Source organism: Armigeres subalbatus, chromosome 1, assembly GCF_024139115.2.
Source record: "Armigeres subalbatus isolate Guangzhou_Male chromosome 1, GZ_Asu_2, whole genome shotgun sequence".
NCBI lineage: Eukaryota > Metazoa > Arthropoda > Insecta > Diptera > Culicidae > Armigeres > Armigeres subalbatus.
In genome coordinates this window covers 309890828-309909293 of record NC_085139.1, presented here as the reverse complement: position 1 = coordinate 309909293, position 18466 = coordinate 309890828, and the positions used below count along the sequence as shown (strand labels likewise).

The 18466-nt window shown below is 48.3% G+C and overlaps 1 protein-coding gene across 5 annotated transcripts in view; it reads right to left on the bottom strand.

The window, feature by feature from the left end:
• Positions 1 to 18466, bottom strand: part of LOC134207909 (protein unc-13 homolog B) — a 332680-nt gene that overhangs the window by 215043 nt on the left and 99171 nt on the right. Inside the window, exon 1 of one of the 5 annotated variants that reach the window (XM_062683962.1) lies at positions 7596 to 7691. The exons of the other annotated variants lie outside the window; for them this stretch is intronic. The gene's annotated coding sequence lies outside the window, so the exon portion shown is untranslated. Of the gene's footprint in view, positions 1 to 7595; positions 7692 to 18466 lie in introns of those variants that run through there. 5 annotated transcript variants of the gene reach the window in all.

Below are 18466 nucleotides of genomic sequence, written 5' to 3'. Positions count from 1 at the left end.
AGGCTCAAGCCTCCTTTCAAGAGGCTCTGGAAGCCTCCTTTCAAGAGGCCTCAAGCCTCCTTCAAGAGGCTCTGGAAGCCTCCTTTCAAGAGGCCTCGGAAGCCTCCTTTCAAGAGGCCTGGAAGCCTCCTTTCAAGAGGCTCAGAGCCTCCTTTCAAGAGGCTCAGGAAGCCTCCTTTCAAGAGGCTCAGAAGCCTTATTTCAAGAGGCTCGAAAGCCACCCTTCAAGAGGAATCAGGAAGCCTCCTTTGAAGAGGCCTGGAAGCCTCCTTCAAGAGGCCTGGAAGCCTCCCTTCAAGAGGCTCAGAGCCTCCTTCAAGAGGCTCAAGCCTCCTTTCAAGAGGCCCAGCCTCCTTTCAAGAGGCCTCAAAGCCTCCTTCAAGAGGCTCAGAGCCTCCTTCAAGAGGCCTGGAAGCCTCCTTTCAAGAGGCCTCAGGAAGCCTCCTTTCAAGAGGCCTCAGAAGCCTCCTTTCAAGAGGCTCAGAAGCCTCCTTTCAAGAGGCTCAGGCCTCCTTTCAAGAGGCTCAAGCCTCCTTCAAGAGGCCTCAGGAAGCCTCCTTTCAAGAGGCCTCAGAGCCTCCCTTTCAAGAGGCCTCCGGAAGCCTCCTTTCAAGAGGCTCAGAGCCTCCTTCAAGAGGCCTGGAAGCCTCCTTTCAAGAGGCCTGGAAGCCTCCTTTCAAGAGGCCTGGAAGCCTCCTTTCAAGAGGCTCGGAAGCCTCCTTTCAAGAGGCTCAGCCTCCTTTCAAGAGGCTCAGAGCCTCCTTTCAAGAGGCTCAGGCCTCCTTTCAAGAGGCCTGGAAGCCTCCTTTCAAGAGGCCTCAGAAGCCTCCTTTCAAGAGGCTCAGGAAGCCTCCTTTCAAGAGGCCAGGAAGCCTCCTTTCAAGAGGCCTGGAAGCCTCCTTTCAAGAGGCTCAGAAGCCTCCTTTCAAGAGGCTCAGGGCCTCCTTTCAAGAGGCTCAGAAGCCTCCTTTCAAGAGGCTCAAGCCTCCTTTCAAGAGGCCTCAGAAGCCACCCTTCAAGAGGCTCAGGCCTCCTTTGAAGAGGCTCAGGCTTCCTTTCAAGAGGCTCAGGCCTCCTTTCAAGAGGCTCAGCCTCCTTCAAGAGGCTCAGAAGCCTCCTTTCAAGAGGCTCAGGAAGCCTCCTTTCAAGAGGCCTCAGGAAGCCTCCTTTCAAGAGGCCTCCAAGCCTCCTTTCAAGAGGCTCAGAAGCCTCCTTTCAAGAGGCCTCAGGGCCTCCTTTCAAGAGGCTCGGGCCTCCTTTCAAGAGGCTCAGAGCCTCCTTTCAAGAGGCCTGGAAGCCTCCTTCAAGAGGCCTGGAAGCCTCCTTCAAGAGGCTCAGCCTCCTTTCAAGAGGCTCAGGCCTCCTTTCAAGAGGCCCTGGAAGCCTCCTTTCAAGAGGCTCAGGCCTCCTTTCAAGAGGCTCAAGCCTCCTTTCAAGAGGCTCAAGCCTCCTTTCAAGAGGCCTCGGAAGCCTCCTTTCAAGAGGCTCCAGCCTCCTTTCAAGAGGCCTCAGAGCCTCCTTTCAAGAGGCCTGGAAGCCTCCTTTCAAGAGGCTCAGGCCTCCTTTCAAGAGGCTCAAAGCCTCCTGTCAAGAGGCTCAGGCCTCCTTTCAAGAGGCCTCAGCTCAGAGCCTCCTTTCAAGAGGCTCTCAAGCCTCCTGTCAAGAGGCCTGGAAGCCTCCTGTCAAGAGGCTCAAGCCTCCTTCAAGAGGCCTGGAAGCCTCCTGTCAAGAGGCTCAGAGCCTCCTTTCAAGAGGCCTCGAAGCCTCCTTTCAAGAGGCTCCAGAGCCTCCTGTCAAGAGGCCTGGAAGCCTCCTGTCAAGAGGCTCAGGCCTCCTGTCAAGAGGCTCAGGAAGCCTCCTTTCAAGAGGCCTGGAAGCCTCCTGTCAAGAGGCTCAGAGCCTCCTGTCAAGAGGCTCAAGCCTCCTGTCAAGAGGCTCAGGAAGCCTCCTGTCAAGAGGCTCAGAAGCCTCCTGTCAAGAGGCTCCCAGCCTCCTGTCAAGAGGCTCGGTGCCTCCTGTCAAGAGGCCCGGAAGCCTCCTGTCAAGAGGCTCAGGAAGCCTCCTGTCAAGAGGCCTCAGGAAGCCTCCTGTCAAGAGGCTCGGAAGCCTCCTGTCAAGAGGCTCAGGAAGCCTCCTGTCAAGAGGCTCAAGCCTCCCTGTCAAGAGGCCCGGAAGCCTCCTGTCAAGAGGCTCAGCCTCCTGTCAAGAGGCCCAGCCTCCTGTCAAGAGGCTCAGAAGCCTCCTGTCAAGAGGCTCAGAAGCCTCCTGTCAAGAGGCTCAGAAGCCTCCTGTCAAGAGGCCTGGAAGCCTCCTGTCAAGAGGCTCAGAAGCCTCCTGTCAAGAGGCTCAGGAAGCCTCCTGTCAAGAGGCCTGGAAGCCTCCTGTCAAGAGGCTCCAGCCTCCCTGTCAAGAGGCCTGGAAGCCTCCTGTCAAGAGGCTCAAGCCTCCTGTCAAGAGGCTCAGGAAGCCTCCTGTCAAGAGGCTCAAGCCTCCTGTCAAGAGGCCTCAGAGCCTCCTGTCAAGAGGCTCAGAAGCCTCCTGTCAAGAGGCTCAGAGCCTCCTGTCAAGAGGCTCCAGAAGCCTCCTGTCAAGAGGCTCAGAGCCTCCTGTCAAGAGGCTCGGAAGCCTCCTGTCAAGAGGCTCAGAAGCCTCCTGTCAAGAGGCCTGGAAGCCTCCTGTCAAGAGGCTCAAGCCTCCTGTCAAGAGGCTCAGGCCTCCTGTCAAGAGGCCTGGAAGCCTCCTGTCAAGAGGCTCCAGCCTCCTGTCAAGAGGCTCAGGCCTCCTGTCAAGAGGCCTCAGCCTCCTGTCAAGAGGCCTCAAGCCTCCTGTCAAGAGGCTCAGAAGCCTCCTGTCAAGAGGCTCAGCCTCCTGTCAAGAGGCCTGGAAGCCTCCTGTCAAGAGGCTCAAGCCTCCTGTCAAGAGGCCTGGAAGCCTCCTGTCAAGAGGCCTGGAAGCCTCCTGTCAAGAGGCTCAGGAAGCCTCCTGTCAAGAGGCCTGGAAGCCTCCTGTCAAGAGGCTCAGAAGCCTCCTGTCAAGAGGCCTGGAAGCCTCCTGTCAAGAGGCTCAAGCCTCCTGTCAAGAGGCCTCGGAAGCCTCCTGTCAAGAGGCTCAGAAGCCTCCTGTCAAGAGGCTCAAGCCTCCTGTCAAGAGGCCTGGAAGCCTCCTGTCAAGAGGCCCGGAAGCCTCCTGTCAAGAGGCTCGGAAGCCTCCTGTCAAGAGGCTCCAGCCTCCTTCAAGAGGCTCAGGAAGCCTCCTTTCAAGAGGCTCAAGCCTCCCTTCAAGAGGCTCAGGAAGCCTCCTTTCCAAGAGGCTCGAAGCCTCCTTCAAGAGGCCTCAAGCCTCCTTTCAAGAGGCCTGGAAGCCTCCTTCAAGAGGCTCAGAGCCTCCTTTCAAGAGGCTCGGGAGCCTCCTTTCAAGAGGCTCAGGCCTCCCTTTCAAGAGGCCTCAGGAAGCCTCCTTTCAAGAGGCTCAAGCCTCCTTCAAGAGGCTCAGAGCCTCCTTTCAAGAGGCTCAGCCTCCCTTTCAAGAGGCTCAGGCCTCCTTCAAGAGGCCTGGAAGCCTCCTTTCAAGAGGCTCAGCCTCCTTTCAAGAGGCTCAGAAGCCTCCTTTCAAGAGGCTCCAGCCTCCTTTCAAGAGGCCTCAGGAAGCCTCCCTTTCAAGAGAGCTCAGGAAGCCTCCTTTCAAGAGCTCAGAAGCCTCCTTTCCAAGAGGCTCAGAAGCCTCCTTTCAAGAGGCTCAAGCCTCCTTCAAGAGGCCCGGAAGCCTCCTTCAAGAGGGCTCAGAGCCTCCTTTCAAGAGGCCCAAGCCTCCTTCAAGAGGCTCAGGCCTCCTTTCAAGAGGCTCAGAAGCCTCCTTTCAAGAGGCCTGGAAGCCTCCTTTCAAGAGGCTCAGAAGCCTCCCTTCAAGAGGCCCAGAGCCTCCTTTCAAGAGGCTCAGGAAGCCTCCTTTCAAGAGGCCTGGAAGCCTCCTTTCAAGAGGCTCAGGAAGCCTCCTTTCAAGAGGCCTGGAAGCCTCCTTCAAGAGGCTCAGGCCTCCTTTCAAGAGGCCTGGAAGCCTCCTTTCAAGAGGCTCAAGCCTCCTTCAAGAGGCTCAAGCCTCCTTCAAGAGGCCTCCAAGCCTCCTTTCAAGAGGCTCAGAGCCTCCTTTCAAGAGGCTCAGAAGCCTCCTTTCAAGAGGCTCCGGAAGCCTCCTTCAAGAGGCCTGGAAGCCTCCCTTCAAGAGGCTCAGAAGCCTCCCTTTCAAGAGGCCCGGAAGCCTCCTTTCAAGAGGCCTCAGAAGCCTCCCTTTCAAGAGGCTCAGGCCTCCTTCAAGAGGCCTCAGGCCTCCTTTCAAGAGGCCCAGCCTCCTTTCAAGAGGCCCAGCCTCCTTCAAGAGGCCTCCAGCCTCCTTTCAAGAGGCTCAAGCCTCCTTTCAAGAGGCTCAAGAGCCTCCTTTCAAGAGGCTCAGAAGCCTCCTTCAAGAGGCTCAGAGCCTCCTTTCAAGAGGCCTCAAGCCTCCTTTCAAGAGGCTCAGAGCCTCCTTCAAGAGGCCCGGAAGCCTCCTTTCAAGAGGCTCAGAAGCCTCCTTCAAGAGGCTCAGAAGCCTCCTTTCAAGAGGCCTGGAAGCCTCCCTTTCAAGAGGCTCAGAGCCTCCTTTCAAGAGGCCCAGAAGCCTCCTTCAAGAGGCTCAGAGCCTCCTTTCAAGAGGCTCAGCCTCCTTTCAAGAGGCCTCAGCCTCCTTTCAAGAGGCCTCAGAAGCCTCCTTCAAGAGGCTCAAGCCTCCTTTCAAGAGGCCTCAAGCCTCCTTTCAAGAGGCTCAAGCCTCCTTTCAAGAGGCCTCAGAGCCTCCTTTCAAGAGGCCCGGAAGCCTCCTTTCAAGAGGCTCCAGCCTCCTTTCAAGAGGCTCAGAGCCTCCTGTCAAGAGGCTCAAGCCTCCTTTCAAGAGGCTCTCGGAAGCCTCCTTTCAAGAGGCTCAGAAGCCTCCTTGTCAAGAGGGCCTCAGAAGCCTCCTTTCAAGAGGCCTCAGAAGCCTCCTTCAAGAGGCTCAGAAGCCTCCTTTCAAGAGGCCCAGAGCCTCCTTTCAAGAGGCTCGGAAGCCTCCTTTCAAGAGGCTCAGAGCCTCCTTTCAAGAGGCCTCAGGAAGCCTCCTTTCAAGAGGCCTGGAAGCCTCCTTCAAGAGGCTCAGGCCTCCTTTCAAGAGGCCTCGAAGCCTCCTTTCAAGAGGCCTCAGAGCCTCCCTTTCAAGAGGCCTCAGAAGCCTCCTTTCAAGAGGCCTCAGAAGCCTCCTTTCAAGAGGCCTCAGAAGCCTCCTTTCAAGAGGCCTCAGAGCCTCCTTTCAAGAGGCTCAGAGCCTCCTTTCAAGAGGCCTCAAGCCTCCTTTCAAGAGGCTCAGAAGCCTCCTTTCAAGAGGATCGGAAGCCTCCTATCAAGAGGCTCGGAAGCCTCCTATCAAGAGGCTCGGAAGCCTCCTTGCAAGAGGCCCGGAAGCCTCTTTTTTATGTCTTTATTAGCGAGATTTTCAGCCCAAGGCTGGGTCGTCTTGTTAAACATAAAATTTTGATTTCTTTATTTATAATTCTTATTATGTAATTACAATTTTACCTTTTTTTTAGCCAACCAATTTTTTTAGTTTTTATGAATTAGTTCGCGATTGAACATGTTTCATATCAGTTGTTCGGAGACGAGCCAGCCTCGGGCTGAAAGTCTCTTTAATAAAGACACAAAAAAAAAAAAAAAAAAATATCAGTCGCAGATCCTGATGCTTAGTGCTGTTTACGTGTTTGCTCGCGTTTAATATTGGACGCTGAACTATCGCGCGATCATCGTAATATTTGGCTCTGCTCGGTACGGTCGATAAATCGATTTATTATTGCGTGTTCATGTCAATGTTTAAAAAGCTCTGACGGTCACATCACTTATCAGTGTGATTGAAGACCGAACGACCTTCCTGTGATTTTTGTGGAGACGTAGAAAGAGTCTCTAAATAGCAAGAATCACAAACTAATGATCCTTCTTTTTTCCCCAACTGACTGAAAGGACGTGGCCGGCATCGCTGATATTTTTTTGTTTGTTACTGAAACACAGTGATAATGATTGAATTTTCCCAGTTGATTCATTGTGCAATTTTACTGATCCTGGTCAATCACGGAGTCCTGAATCCTGATTAAATGAACTCGTCTTGAATCGAAATCCGTGCACAATGTACGGACTTCGATTCATAGAATCTTGAACTTGAAATATGGTGTATGCGAGGTTACGTTTTTGATTTTTGTCATTTAGAGTTTGAGGCCTATTTCCTATTGCTAAAGTAGTAAAACATTGCACCAATCATTTACGCATGATAAGGTAATAAATTTGCAAATTAATAGTTTCCAAACTCTTCAAATTTAATCATAAATCATAAGGTGGACGGATTTCGGTGTCGCACGGTATTAGGAAATCGATTACAAAAATGGTCTGGGTTATACTAAAACTAAAGTCAATCATATCTATACGTTGTTTCTATAGAACATTCTTAAATTATAAAACTTGGAAACATTTGAAACGATTTGTAATTTTTTGCAACTGCGAGAAATTCTGTAATTTCGTTTGTTTACACAATGAAGAACGTCCAAATGGCAAAGTAGGCACCTACCTAAGTACTTCAGAAAGTTCCTTCACAAAAGCCTACTTTTCCACCGCAAACTTTTTCAAAGCAACCACACCACCCAAACCGCTGACCACTCCCGCGCGGTTCGAAACCCAATAACCATTTTCCACTGATTTGTTTACCAATTGGTCCGCAGAATTTTCCCCACCATGCGCCACCACGCGCGGATTGATCATTCATCGCATTAGGGGTGAAAGCGCGACCTGCCTGCGGCACAAACAAACCGGATCTACCCAAATGAATAAATGATTGCCTTGCTGAATGAGGTACAGTAAAGGTGCATATATTTACCGACCAGCAAAACCGTGGCACCAGTAGTAGTGCGACAGGAATGCGGGCCGCGAGAAATCACGGCGCGAGTAGGAGCGGGGATCTGTAATGAAATTTAGCGCTGCCCACTCGACGAACTTCGCAAGCCCCCATCATGCCCGGTCATGGGCGTAGCTGAGCTAGCACTCTGGCTCAGCGACTCATTTTGCGTAAGAAGTTGGAAAACTCTGAATTGTCCCAATTTTAACAAAAAATAGTAAATTTTGTTTGGGAAGGAAAGAGACCCCAGAAAACAACCCCTGGCAACGTTCATGTCACTAATGCGCGTTGAGGTTTTTCCTTGTTTTTTTTTCATGGCCTGCTCCTTCAATCGAATCAACCGCGCGACGACGCGGCAGGTGAAAAAATAGCACCTAATCATGGCGGCGGTCGTTGTTCAGGATTTCGATTGACGGCAGTACGGGGGAGTGTCTATTTAAAGTTCCAAACAAACCGAGAGGAGGACGCAAACGATGCTGCCGGCAGGGCCTGGCCTGCTGGCGAGGAGCAACCGGGGCGGAGAACCAATTAAATTTAAATTAGTGTCCAACGGGGGATGGAGAAGCGACGACAGAAAATTATGTGCTTGTTTGTGCTTTCGCGACGCGATATCAGAAATTTGAAGGAATGCACTTTGAAGGGAGCAATCTGGTACTTACCTAATTCGATGTCAGATGAAGCTGCTGCCGTTTACCGCCGTGGGGTAGGTTGTTGCTGTTTTAACTCGCCCGATCTGACGCCGTAGCGAGCGTGAATATCTAATTTGCACTTGCACTTGATCGGTCCTTGAGGGCACAAAACGCGAACAGCAAAAGCTGTTCACTGCTCACTGACCGGTGAAATTGTGTTTCGTACCCCCTCCCTCTTTTAACGCCAACCCAATGCTCCCTGTTGGCATTCAAAAACAGCAGTGTGGGGTGGTTGGTTTCTCACGATTTAGATGCAAATTAGAGACGGTTCTGGAGCCTTTTTTTCTCGTCCGGTTTCTTTCTTCGAAGCGGTGGTTGATGCCTGACACGTTGTGAAGGTCGACCGGGAGTATGAGAACAACGTTTACTGCGAGTAATTAGCTTTTGTATGCCTCGCGTTTTCTCGACCAGCATGGCAGAGCAAGCGTCCAGGCGAGTACTTTTGTGCCGCTTTCGAAGGCATCAAACTATAGGCCACATAATACAATAGAAAGTGTGACATGAAATACTTGAAGAATTACGAAAGGTCGGTTAGGGTCGGGTGTTGTTTTCATAAATATGTCACAACCAGAACAAACATTACAAGCATTTGACAATTATTTATGGAAAATTTCCCTTTTTTTACTGTGGAAGGCACACATTTCGTTTGTTTTATGAAATGGCACATTTCCGAGATACAACAATTGAGATAATGAGTGAAATTATGAATTCATTGCTTTGTGTGTGCGGTAGATCGGTACTGGATGGGAAAGGGCGAGACGGAAATATTCAACATCGCGTGGCCTCTACAGGTGTACGAATCGGATGCTTGTTTTGAGAGGCTGTTTTCAACCGAAACGAAAAAGTTGTGTTTGGGAACGGCGCCAAAAGTTTGGTCATTTAGGAGTTATGCGATCATTAAAAGTTATCTTCAATTAAGATATTTTAACAAACAGGAGGACTGTTCTATTTACATTTCACGGTCAGAACATTATCTTAATCGAAGTGATAGATTAAAGCACCAATTTCGTCGATTCATCTACAGCCTTTCAATTCGTTTGTTTTAGAAAGATGATTATGAAGCAAATTAATTATAAGATTAATTATGCCTTGGAAAACATGCCTTACACCAAAACATGAACAATAAAACCAAATATGGGAACAGACCTCATTAAGCCATGGGAGACAAAACGTCTTTCAAGCATTTTTGCACTTTATTGTGTTTTCGCTTGATGTAGCAAATATAAAAGACAATTGAAGAGAAGGTACGACAAACGTTTTTCTCATTTGGTTGTTTGTGTATCTTTTCTCTGAAAAGCAGACGCATGGTACATTGTCCGCTTATGTAGAAAATATCTTGCATATGAACATCCACCAGCACAGATGGAAGAACAATATTTTCAAATCAATAAAGAATTGATTCCACAAGCAAAGCTTCAATGATGCTGTGAAGTATCTTCCAGCAAACTCCGACTGTCGATGTCATTGACGAATTGATTTCGGCCAAATTGATGGATCCGCACGAAAAGAGGCAAGCATAAACGGCTCTTATATCGAACACAAATTGACAACACACTCTTCGCATGCCGATGAAAAGCCAGCTTTCTTCCCCTGCCCCTTCCTCCGTCGTCGAAAACGGGCCCTTGGTTCAAAACTCAAGAGTGTCAAAAATGATGTTGACTGACGGAGCCACTTTCAATTCTCTGCCGTTGTTGCTGGAAAGACAGACGAAATTTATCGTTTACTGCACGAGGATAGATTCGAGAACGAATGCGAACGCTTCTGTCGTTTGTAACCCGTCGTGGAGGACCTTCTCGGAATGCATTGTAGGGGCAAGAACCTATGATTAACTGCATTAAACAATAAAACGATTCAATTTAGACGATAATTGAACACGCGATTAGATAGCGATCCAAAAATAGATTTGAAGTCATTTGTTATAAGTTTCTGTCAATTTGTTTAGATGTGGTTGAATAATAATATATTAATAGTTTTACGTGGCTGACGCCATGTGAAATTTAACCTTTTTTGTAACTTTCGTCACCATTTTGTATGAGTGGCCCAATTATTCCCACGTAACTGAAAGCCCTTGATTTCTAGAAGCGTGACATTATTTTGGCATGAGGCATAATAACATAATTATCCGTAATTGCTACTTCATGATAGATTAGATTAAAGGATATTAGACACATACTGAACAGACTGTGCTTGATCCTTATCGTAATTGAGTCAGTTTGACAAAGAATACTTAAAAAAACAGTGTTTGGCTATTGCCTGTCGAATACTTTTGGAATTGTGTGCCCCAGAGAGTATGAGTAATTTCGAAATTGGATAGAACGTGATTTACCTTAAACTTGAAGTGAGTATTCTCAACAGTGTGATACTGGATCTAATCACTTCAGATTGCATCGCTTGCTCTTGGACATACATTCTTTTCATAGCACTTGAAAAATCTGGCTCCATTAGTTAGACTTCAAACTCAAACATCGATATTTTTCTTGGGAAGGTCACATCCTGATGAAGCTTCCCATCGGAATCTGAGACAGATTCTCATCGGAATCTGAGACAGATTCCCATCGGAATCTGAAACAGATTCCCATCGGAATCTGAAACAGATTCCCATCGGAATCTGGGACAGATTCAAATAGGAATCTGGGACAGATTCAAATCGGAATCTGGGACAGATTCAAATCGGAATCTGGGACATGTTTTCATCGGGATCCAGGAAAGATTCTCAACGATATCTGGGACAGATTCCCAACGGAATCTGGGACAGATTCCCTACGGAATCTAGCACGGATTCCCTAAGGAATCTGGGACAGATTCGGAATCGGAATCTTAGCAAGAATCGCAACGGAATCTGGGACAGATTCCCAACGGAATCTGGGACAGATTCCCAACGGAATCTGGGACAGATTCCCAACGGAATCTGGGACAGATTCCCAACGGAATCTGGGACAGATTCCCAACGGAATCTGGGACAGATTCCCAACGGAATCTGGGACAGATTCCCAACGGAATCTGGGACAGATTCCCAACGGAATCTGGGACAGATTCCCAACGGAATCTGGGACAGATTCTCAACGGAATCTGGGACAGATTCCCAACGGAATCTGTAACAGATTCCCAACGGAATCTGGGACAGATCCCCTGCGGAATCTTGGACAGATTCCCAACGAAATCTGGGACAGAATCCTAACAGATTCCCAACGGAATCTGAGACAGTTTCCCAAGGGAATCTGGGACAGATTTCCAGCGGATTCTGGAACAGATACTCAGCGGAATCTGGGACAAATTCTCAGCGGAATCTGGGTCAGATTCCCAGCGGAATCTGGGTCAGATTCCCAGCGGAATCTGGGACAGATTCCCAACAGATTTCCAACGGAATCTGGGACAGATTCCAAACAAAATCTGGGACAGCTTCCCAACGGAATCTGGGACAGATTCCCAACGGAATATGGGACAGATTCCCAACGGAATCTGGGACAGATTCCCCACGGAATCTGCGACAGATTTCCAACGGAATCTAGGACAGATTTCCAATGGAATCTGGGACAGATGCCTAACAGTATCAGGGACAAATTCCTAATAGAATCTGTAAAGATTCCTAACAGAATCTGGGACAGATTCCTAACAGAATCTGGGACAGTTTTCCAATGGAATCTGGGACGGATTTCCAACAGAATTTTAGATGGATTCCCAACTGAATCTGGGATGAGATTGGGACTGGGATCTGCGACAGATTCTGAACGGAATCTGGGATAGATTCCCAACGGCATCTGGGACAGATTCCTAACGGAATTCGGTACAGATTCCCAACGGAATCTGGGACGGATTTCCAACAGAATTTTAAATGGATTTACAACGGAATCTGGGATGGGATTGGGACTGGGATCTGGGACAGATTCTAAACAGAATCTGGGACAGATTCCCAACGGAATCTTGGACAGATTCCAAACGGAATCTGGGACAGATTCCCTAAGGAATCTGGGACAGATTCCCAACGGAGTCTGGGACAGATTCCCAACGGAATCTGGGACAGATTCCCAACGGAATCTGGGACAGCTTCCCAACGGAATCTGGGACAGATTTCCAACGGAATCTGGGACAGATTCCCAACGGAATCTGGGATAGATTCCCAACGGAATCTGGGACAGGTTACCAACGGAATCTGGGACAGATTCCCAGCGGAATCTGGGACAGATTCCCAACGGAATCTGGGACAGATTCCCAACGGAATCTGGGACAGATTCCCAACGGAATCTGGGACAGATTCCCAACGGAATCTGGGACAGATTCCCAACGGAATCTGGGACAGATTCCCAACGGAATCTGGGACAGATTCCCAACGGAATCTGGGACAGATTCCCAACGGAATCTGGGACAGATTCCCAACGGAATCTGGGACAGATTCCCAACGGATTCTGGGACAGATTCCCAACGGATTCTGGGACAGATTCCCAACGGAATCTGGGACAGATTCCCAATGGAATCTGGGACAGATTCCCATCGGAATCTGGGACAGATTCCCATCGGAATTTGGGACAGATTCCCAACGGAATCTGGGACAGATTCCCATCGGAATCTGGGACAGATTCCCATCGGAATCTGGGACAGATTCCCAACGGAATCTGGGACAGATTCCCAACGGAATCTGGGACAGATTCCCAACGGAATCTGGGACAGATTCCCAACGGAATCTGGGACAGATTCCCAACGGAATCTGGGACAGATTTCCAACGGAATCTGGGACAGATTTCCAACGGAATCTGGGACAGATTCCCAAAGGAATCTGGGACAGATTCCCAACAAATTTCCAACGGAATCTGGGACAGATTCCCAACGGAATCTGGGACAGATTCCCAACGGAATATGGGACAGATTCCCAATTGAATCTGGGACAGATTCGCAACGGAATCTGGGACAGATTTCCAACGGAATCTAGGACAGATTTTCAACGGAATCTGGGACAGATTTCCAACGGAATCTGGGACAGATTTTCAAAGGAATCTGGGACAGATTTCCAACGGAATCTGGGACAGATTTCCATCGGAATCTGGGACAGATTCCCATCGGAATCTGGGACAGATTCCCATCGGAATCTGGGACAGATTCCCATCGGAATCTGGGACAGATTCCCATCGGAATCTGGGACAGATTCCCAACGGAATCTGGGACAGATTCCCAACGGAATCTGGGACAGATTCCCAACGGAATCTGGGACAGATTCCCAACAGAATCTGGGACAGATGTCCAACGGAATCTGGGACAGATTTCCAACGGAATCTGGGACAGATTCCAAAAGGACAGAAAGGGACAGATTCCCAACAAATTTCCAACGGAATCTGGGACAGATTCCCAACGGAATCTGGGACAGATTCCCAACGGAATATGGGACAGATTCCCAATTGAATCTGGGACAGATTCGCAACGGAATCTGGGACAGATTTCCAACGGAATCTAGGACAGATTTTCAACGGAATCTGGGACAGATTTCCAACGGAATCTGGGACAGATTTCCAACGGAATCTGGGACAGATTTCCAACGGAATCTGGGACAGATTTCCAACGGAATCTGGGACAGATTCCCAACGGAATCTGGAACAGATTTCCAACGGAATCTGGGACAGATTCCCGACGGAATCTGAGACAGATTCCCGACGGAATCTGAGACAGATTCCCGACGGAATCTGAGACAGATTCCCGACGGAATCTGAGACAGATTCTTGACGGAATTTGGGAATCTGTCCCAGATTTCGTTGGGAATCTGTCCCAGATTCCGTTGGAAATCTGTCCCAGATTCCGTTGGAAATCTGTCCCAGATTCCGTTGGAAATCTGTTCCAGATTCCGTTGGAAATCTGTTCCAGATTCCGTTGGAAATCTGTCCCAGATTCCGTTGGAAATCTGTTCCAGATTCCGTTGGGAATCTGTCCCAGATTCCGTTGGGAATCTGTCCCAGATTCCGTTGGGAATCTGTCCCAGATTCCGTTGGGAATCTGTCCCAGATTCCGTTGGGAATCTGTCCCAGATTCCGTTGGGAATCTGTCCCAGATTCCGTTGGGAATCTGTCCCAGATTCCGTTAGGAATCTGTCCCAGATTCCGTTGGGAATCTGTCCCAGATTCCGTTGGGAATCTGTCCCAGATTCCGTTGGGAATCTGTCCCAGATTCCGTTGGGAGTCCGTTGGGAATCTGTCCCAGATTCCGTTGGGAATCTGTCCCAGATTCCGTTGGGAATCTGTCCCAGATTCCGTTGGGAATCTGTCCCAGATTCCGTTGGGAATCTGTCCCAGATTCCGTTAGGAATCTGTCCCAGATTCCGTTGGGAATCTGTCCCAGATTCCGTTGGGAATCTGTCCCAGATTCCGTTGGGAATCTGTCCCAGATTCCGTTGGGAATCTGTCCCAGATTCCGTTGGGAATCTGTCCCAGATTCCGTTGGGAGTCCGTTGGGAATCTGTCCCAGATTCCGTTGGGAGTCCGTTGGGAATCTGTCCCAGATTCCGTTGGGAATCTGTCCCAGATTCCGTTGGGAATCTGTCCCAGATTCCGTTGGGAATCTGTCCCAGATTCCGTTGGGAATCTGTCCCAGATTCCGTTGGGAATCTGTCCCAGATTCCGTTGGGAATCTGTCCCAGATTCCGTTGGGAATCTGTCCCAGATTCCGTTGGGAATCTGTCCCAGATTCTGTTGGGAATCTGTCCCAGATTCCGTTGGGAATCTGTCCCAGATTCCGTTGGGAATCTGTCCCAGATTCCGTTGGAAATCTGTCCCAGATTCCGTTGGGAATCTGTCCCAGATTTCGTTGACAATCTGTCCCAGATTCCGTTGGGAATCTGTCCCAGATTCCGTTTGGGAATCTGTCCCAGATTCCGTTGGGAATCTGTCCCAGATTCCGTTGGGAATCTGTCCCAGATTCCGTTGGGAATCTGTCCCAGATTCCGTTGGGTATCTGTCCCAGATTCCTTCGGGAATCTGTCTCAGATTCCGTCGGAAATCTGTCTCAGATTCCGTCGGGAATCTGTCTCAGATTCCGTCGGAAATCTGTCTCAGATTCCGTCGGGAATCTGTCTCAGATTCCGTCGGGAATCTGTCTCAGATTCCGTCGGGAATCTGTCTCAGATTCCGTCGGGAATCTGTTTCAGATTCCGAAGGGGATCTGTCTCAGATTCCGTCTTGAATCTGTCTCAGATTCCGTCGGGAATCTGTCCCAGATTCCGTTGGAAATCTGTCACAGATTCCGTTGGAAATCTGTCCCAGATTCCGTTGGAACAGATGGAACAGACAGATTCCCAACGGAATCTGAGACAGATTCCCGACGGAATCTGAGACAGATTCTTGACGGAATTTGGGAATCTGTCCCAGATTTCGTTGGGAATCTGTCCCAGATTCCGTTGGAAATCTGTCCCAGATTTCGTTGGAAATCTGTTCCAGATTCTGTTCCAGATTCCGTTGGAAATCTGTCCCAGATTCCGTTGGAAATCTGTCCCAGATTCAAGACGGAATCTGAGACAGATCCCCTTCGGAATCTGAGACAGATTTCCGACGGAATCTGAGACAGATTTCCCACGGAATCTGAGACAGATTCCCGACGGAATCTGAGACAGATTCCCGACGGAATCTGAGACAGATTTCCCACGGAATCTGAGACAGATTCCCGACGGAATCTGAGACAGATTCTCGACGGAATCTGAGACAAATTCCCGAAGGAATCTGAGACAGATTCTTGATGGAATCTGCGACAAATTCCCGAAGGAATCTGGGACAGATACCCAACGGAATCTGGGACAGATTCCCAACGGAAACTGGGACAGATTCCCAACGAAATCTGGGACATATTCCCAACGGATTCTGGGACAGATTCCCAACAAATTTCCAACGGAATCTGGGACAGATTCCCAACGGAATCTGGGACAGATTCCCAACGGAATCTAGGAAAGATTTCCAGCGGAATCTGCGACAGAATCCCAACGGAATCTGGGACAGATTCCCAACGGAATTAGGGACAGATTCCCAACGGAATCTGGGACAGATTCTCAACGGAATCTGGGACAGATTCCCAACGGAATCTGGGACAGATTCCCAACGGAATCTGGGACAGATTCCCAACGGAATCTGGGACAGATTCCCAACGGAATCTGGGACAGATTTTCAACGGAATCTGGGACAGATTTTCAACGGAATCTGGGACAGATTCCCAACGGAATCTGGGACAGATTCCCAACGGAATCTGGGACAGATTCCCAACGGAATCTGGGACAGATTCCCAATGGAATCTGGAACAGATTCCCAACGGAATCTGGGACAGATTCCCAACGGAGTCTGGGACAGATTCCCAATGGAATCTGGGACAGTTTCCCAACGGAATCTGTGACAGATTCCCAACGGAATCTGTGACAGATTCCCAACGGAATCTGAGACAGATTCCCAACGGAATCTGAGACAGATTCCCAACGGAATCTGAAACAGATTCCCAACGGAATCTGAGACAGATTCCCAACGGAATCTGAGACAGATTCCAACAGACAAATTGCCAACGGAATCTGGGACAGATTCTCAACGGATTCTGGGACAGATTCCCAACGGAATCTGGGACAGATTCCCAACGGAATCTGGGACAGATTCCCAATGGAATCTGAGAGAGAATCCCAACGGAATTGGGGACAGATTCTCAACGGAACCTGTGTCAGATGCCCAATGGAAACTGTGTCAGATTCTATACGGAATCTGTGACAGATTCTTAACGAAATCTGTGACAGATTCTCAACGGGATTTAAAACAGATTCGCAACGGAATCTGTGACAGATTCATAACAGAGATTTTCATTGAAATCTGAAACAGATTCCAATCGGAATCTTAAACAGATTCCAATGGCAATCTGAAACTGATTCTTATCGGAATCTGAAACAGATTCCCACGGATTCCTCCGGTAATTCGGGACAGATTTACTTTGAGATCCGTGACGGATTCCAAACAAAATCTGAAACAGATTACAAACGGATGTCCGCACTGATTTCCAGAAGAAACTTATACAAGGAAGATGTTTATAGGAATATGCATGGGACAAAATCATCTCAAATTTAACCGGGAATTTTTTGCAGTTTTAAATCTGTTCCAGAATTCGCTAGGAGTTCATGCCATACTTCACCAAGCTCTGGGTCTGATTTAGTCTGGAATGTGTTCACTTCATTATTTTTATTCTTTTACATGTTAATTTGGGTTTTCAGCAATTCAGCATTTTCCTAAAAACTTTCCTTACAAGCATTTAATTGTTTCGTAACAAAAATGATCTGTTTGGTTGTAAAATTTTCTAAATTGTGTTTTGAACGTGGTTGTACAGAAGTAACTATTTTAATACAATCTTTAAATTGCGTTTGCACAATCAAACTACAACCTACAAATATGGTATGTATATTGCAACATGTGGTCAGCGTCAATGTTGGTCTTGCATAATCGAATCTCCAAGATTAGGAGAACATTTATTATTTTACATTGATAAAATAATGTTTATCCCAACTCCTATCAGTTTAGTTCAACACTATTTGGATGAACCCCGACCATATAAAAGTAATGGAGATGTTAATCGTAACCTTCAATCGTATAATAATGATGAAACGTCATCAAATGATATACTGAATCAGGAATAAAGCACATTTTCTACTTTTCAACTGTCGGAAAGTTAAAGAGTGCTCTGTTAGTCGGATCCACATATAAAGTGGAGACGCATGGTTCCTTAACTTCAAGTTGGTGTTGCTTCATATGTTCCTCGTCACCGAAGCTGAACGAATGAAATGGAATGAAAATACCTGCCACCGACCTGCCATATTTAAAAATAATGTTTTCATTTAATTGACAGTTTGGCTCCGATTGAAGTTTCATGACCGGACTCCATCACCATATCAATGTTTCCCCAGCTTATCTCGAGCTCTATTCGAAATGAAACCGAAATTGCTTGGCAAAAATATTGCCCATCAAACTCCCATACCGAAATATTGTAAGTGAATTCAAAAACCGCTCAGGATCATATTTTTATGGCTCATAAAAACTCATGAAAACGGAAAGGGCACCGCAAACCATGTATGGTTTCAATTTCGAGAACCGCTCGTATTACGACGATGTTTGCTGCAATTACCGTTAGCATAATATCGCCAAAATCTCATTTGCCCGAAACGCGTATCTCGTTCCAATCCGTTCGAATCGTTGCTGCAACAAGGTAATATGCATGCAAACCGGAGAAGCAGCGAAGAGATAAGCGCACCGTAAGCCGCTGCCTACTACTGGGTAGGGTGGCGCATCGATGTTTGTCCCATTAAGCATAATCAATGTGAAGTCAGGACCATCTCGTATTGAAATCGATGGTGGTAATGATTTGATTGAAATTTGTTTTTTTCTCGATCTGAAACAAAAACCACAGATTTGGATGGAAACAACTCAAACCCCTATCGAGTCCTTCTGCTCAGACTGTGTATGATTTATCCGTTGCATTACGGGGTTTGTCTCTCGCGGGCGGGCTGTGCGGTGTTAAAACCGGCTGGGTAGGCGGATAATTCGATCAAAGCAACCACCTCATGTGGTACTCATTGTTTTTGATGCGGTGCAACGGCGAAAACATGGCACACTTCGCTTCAGAACGAGCGTCGTCGTGCGGTCGCGGAAGAAAAAAAAACACACACTGTGGAAAATGTGCCCCATAACCGCTCAGCGCACATTTGCAGAAGGACGAACAACGCAACGGCGGTGCTGATGCTGGTGGGGTGCAATTAATTTGCCGGAACAAACAGCGGGGCGTTCGCGTTCGAATTAATTGCTGAATTTCATTGTTCGCGAGAGTGATTTTATGATTTTGAGTCGGAGCGTGTGGTC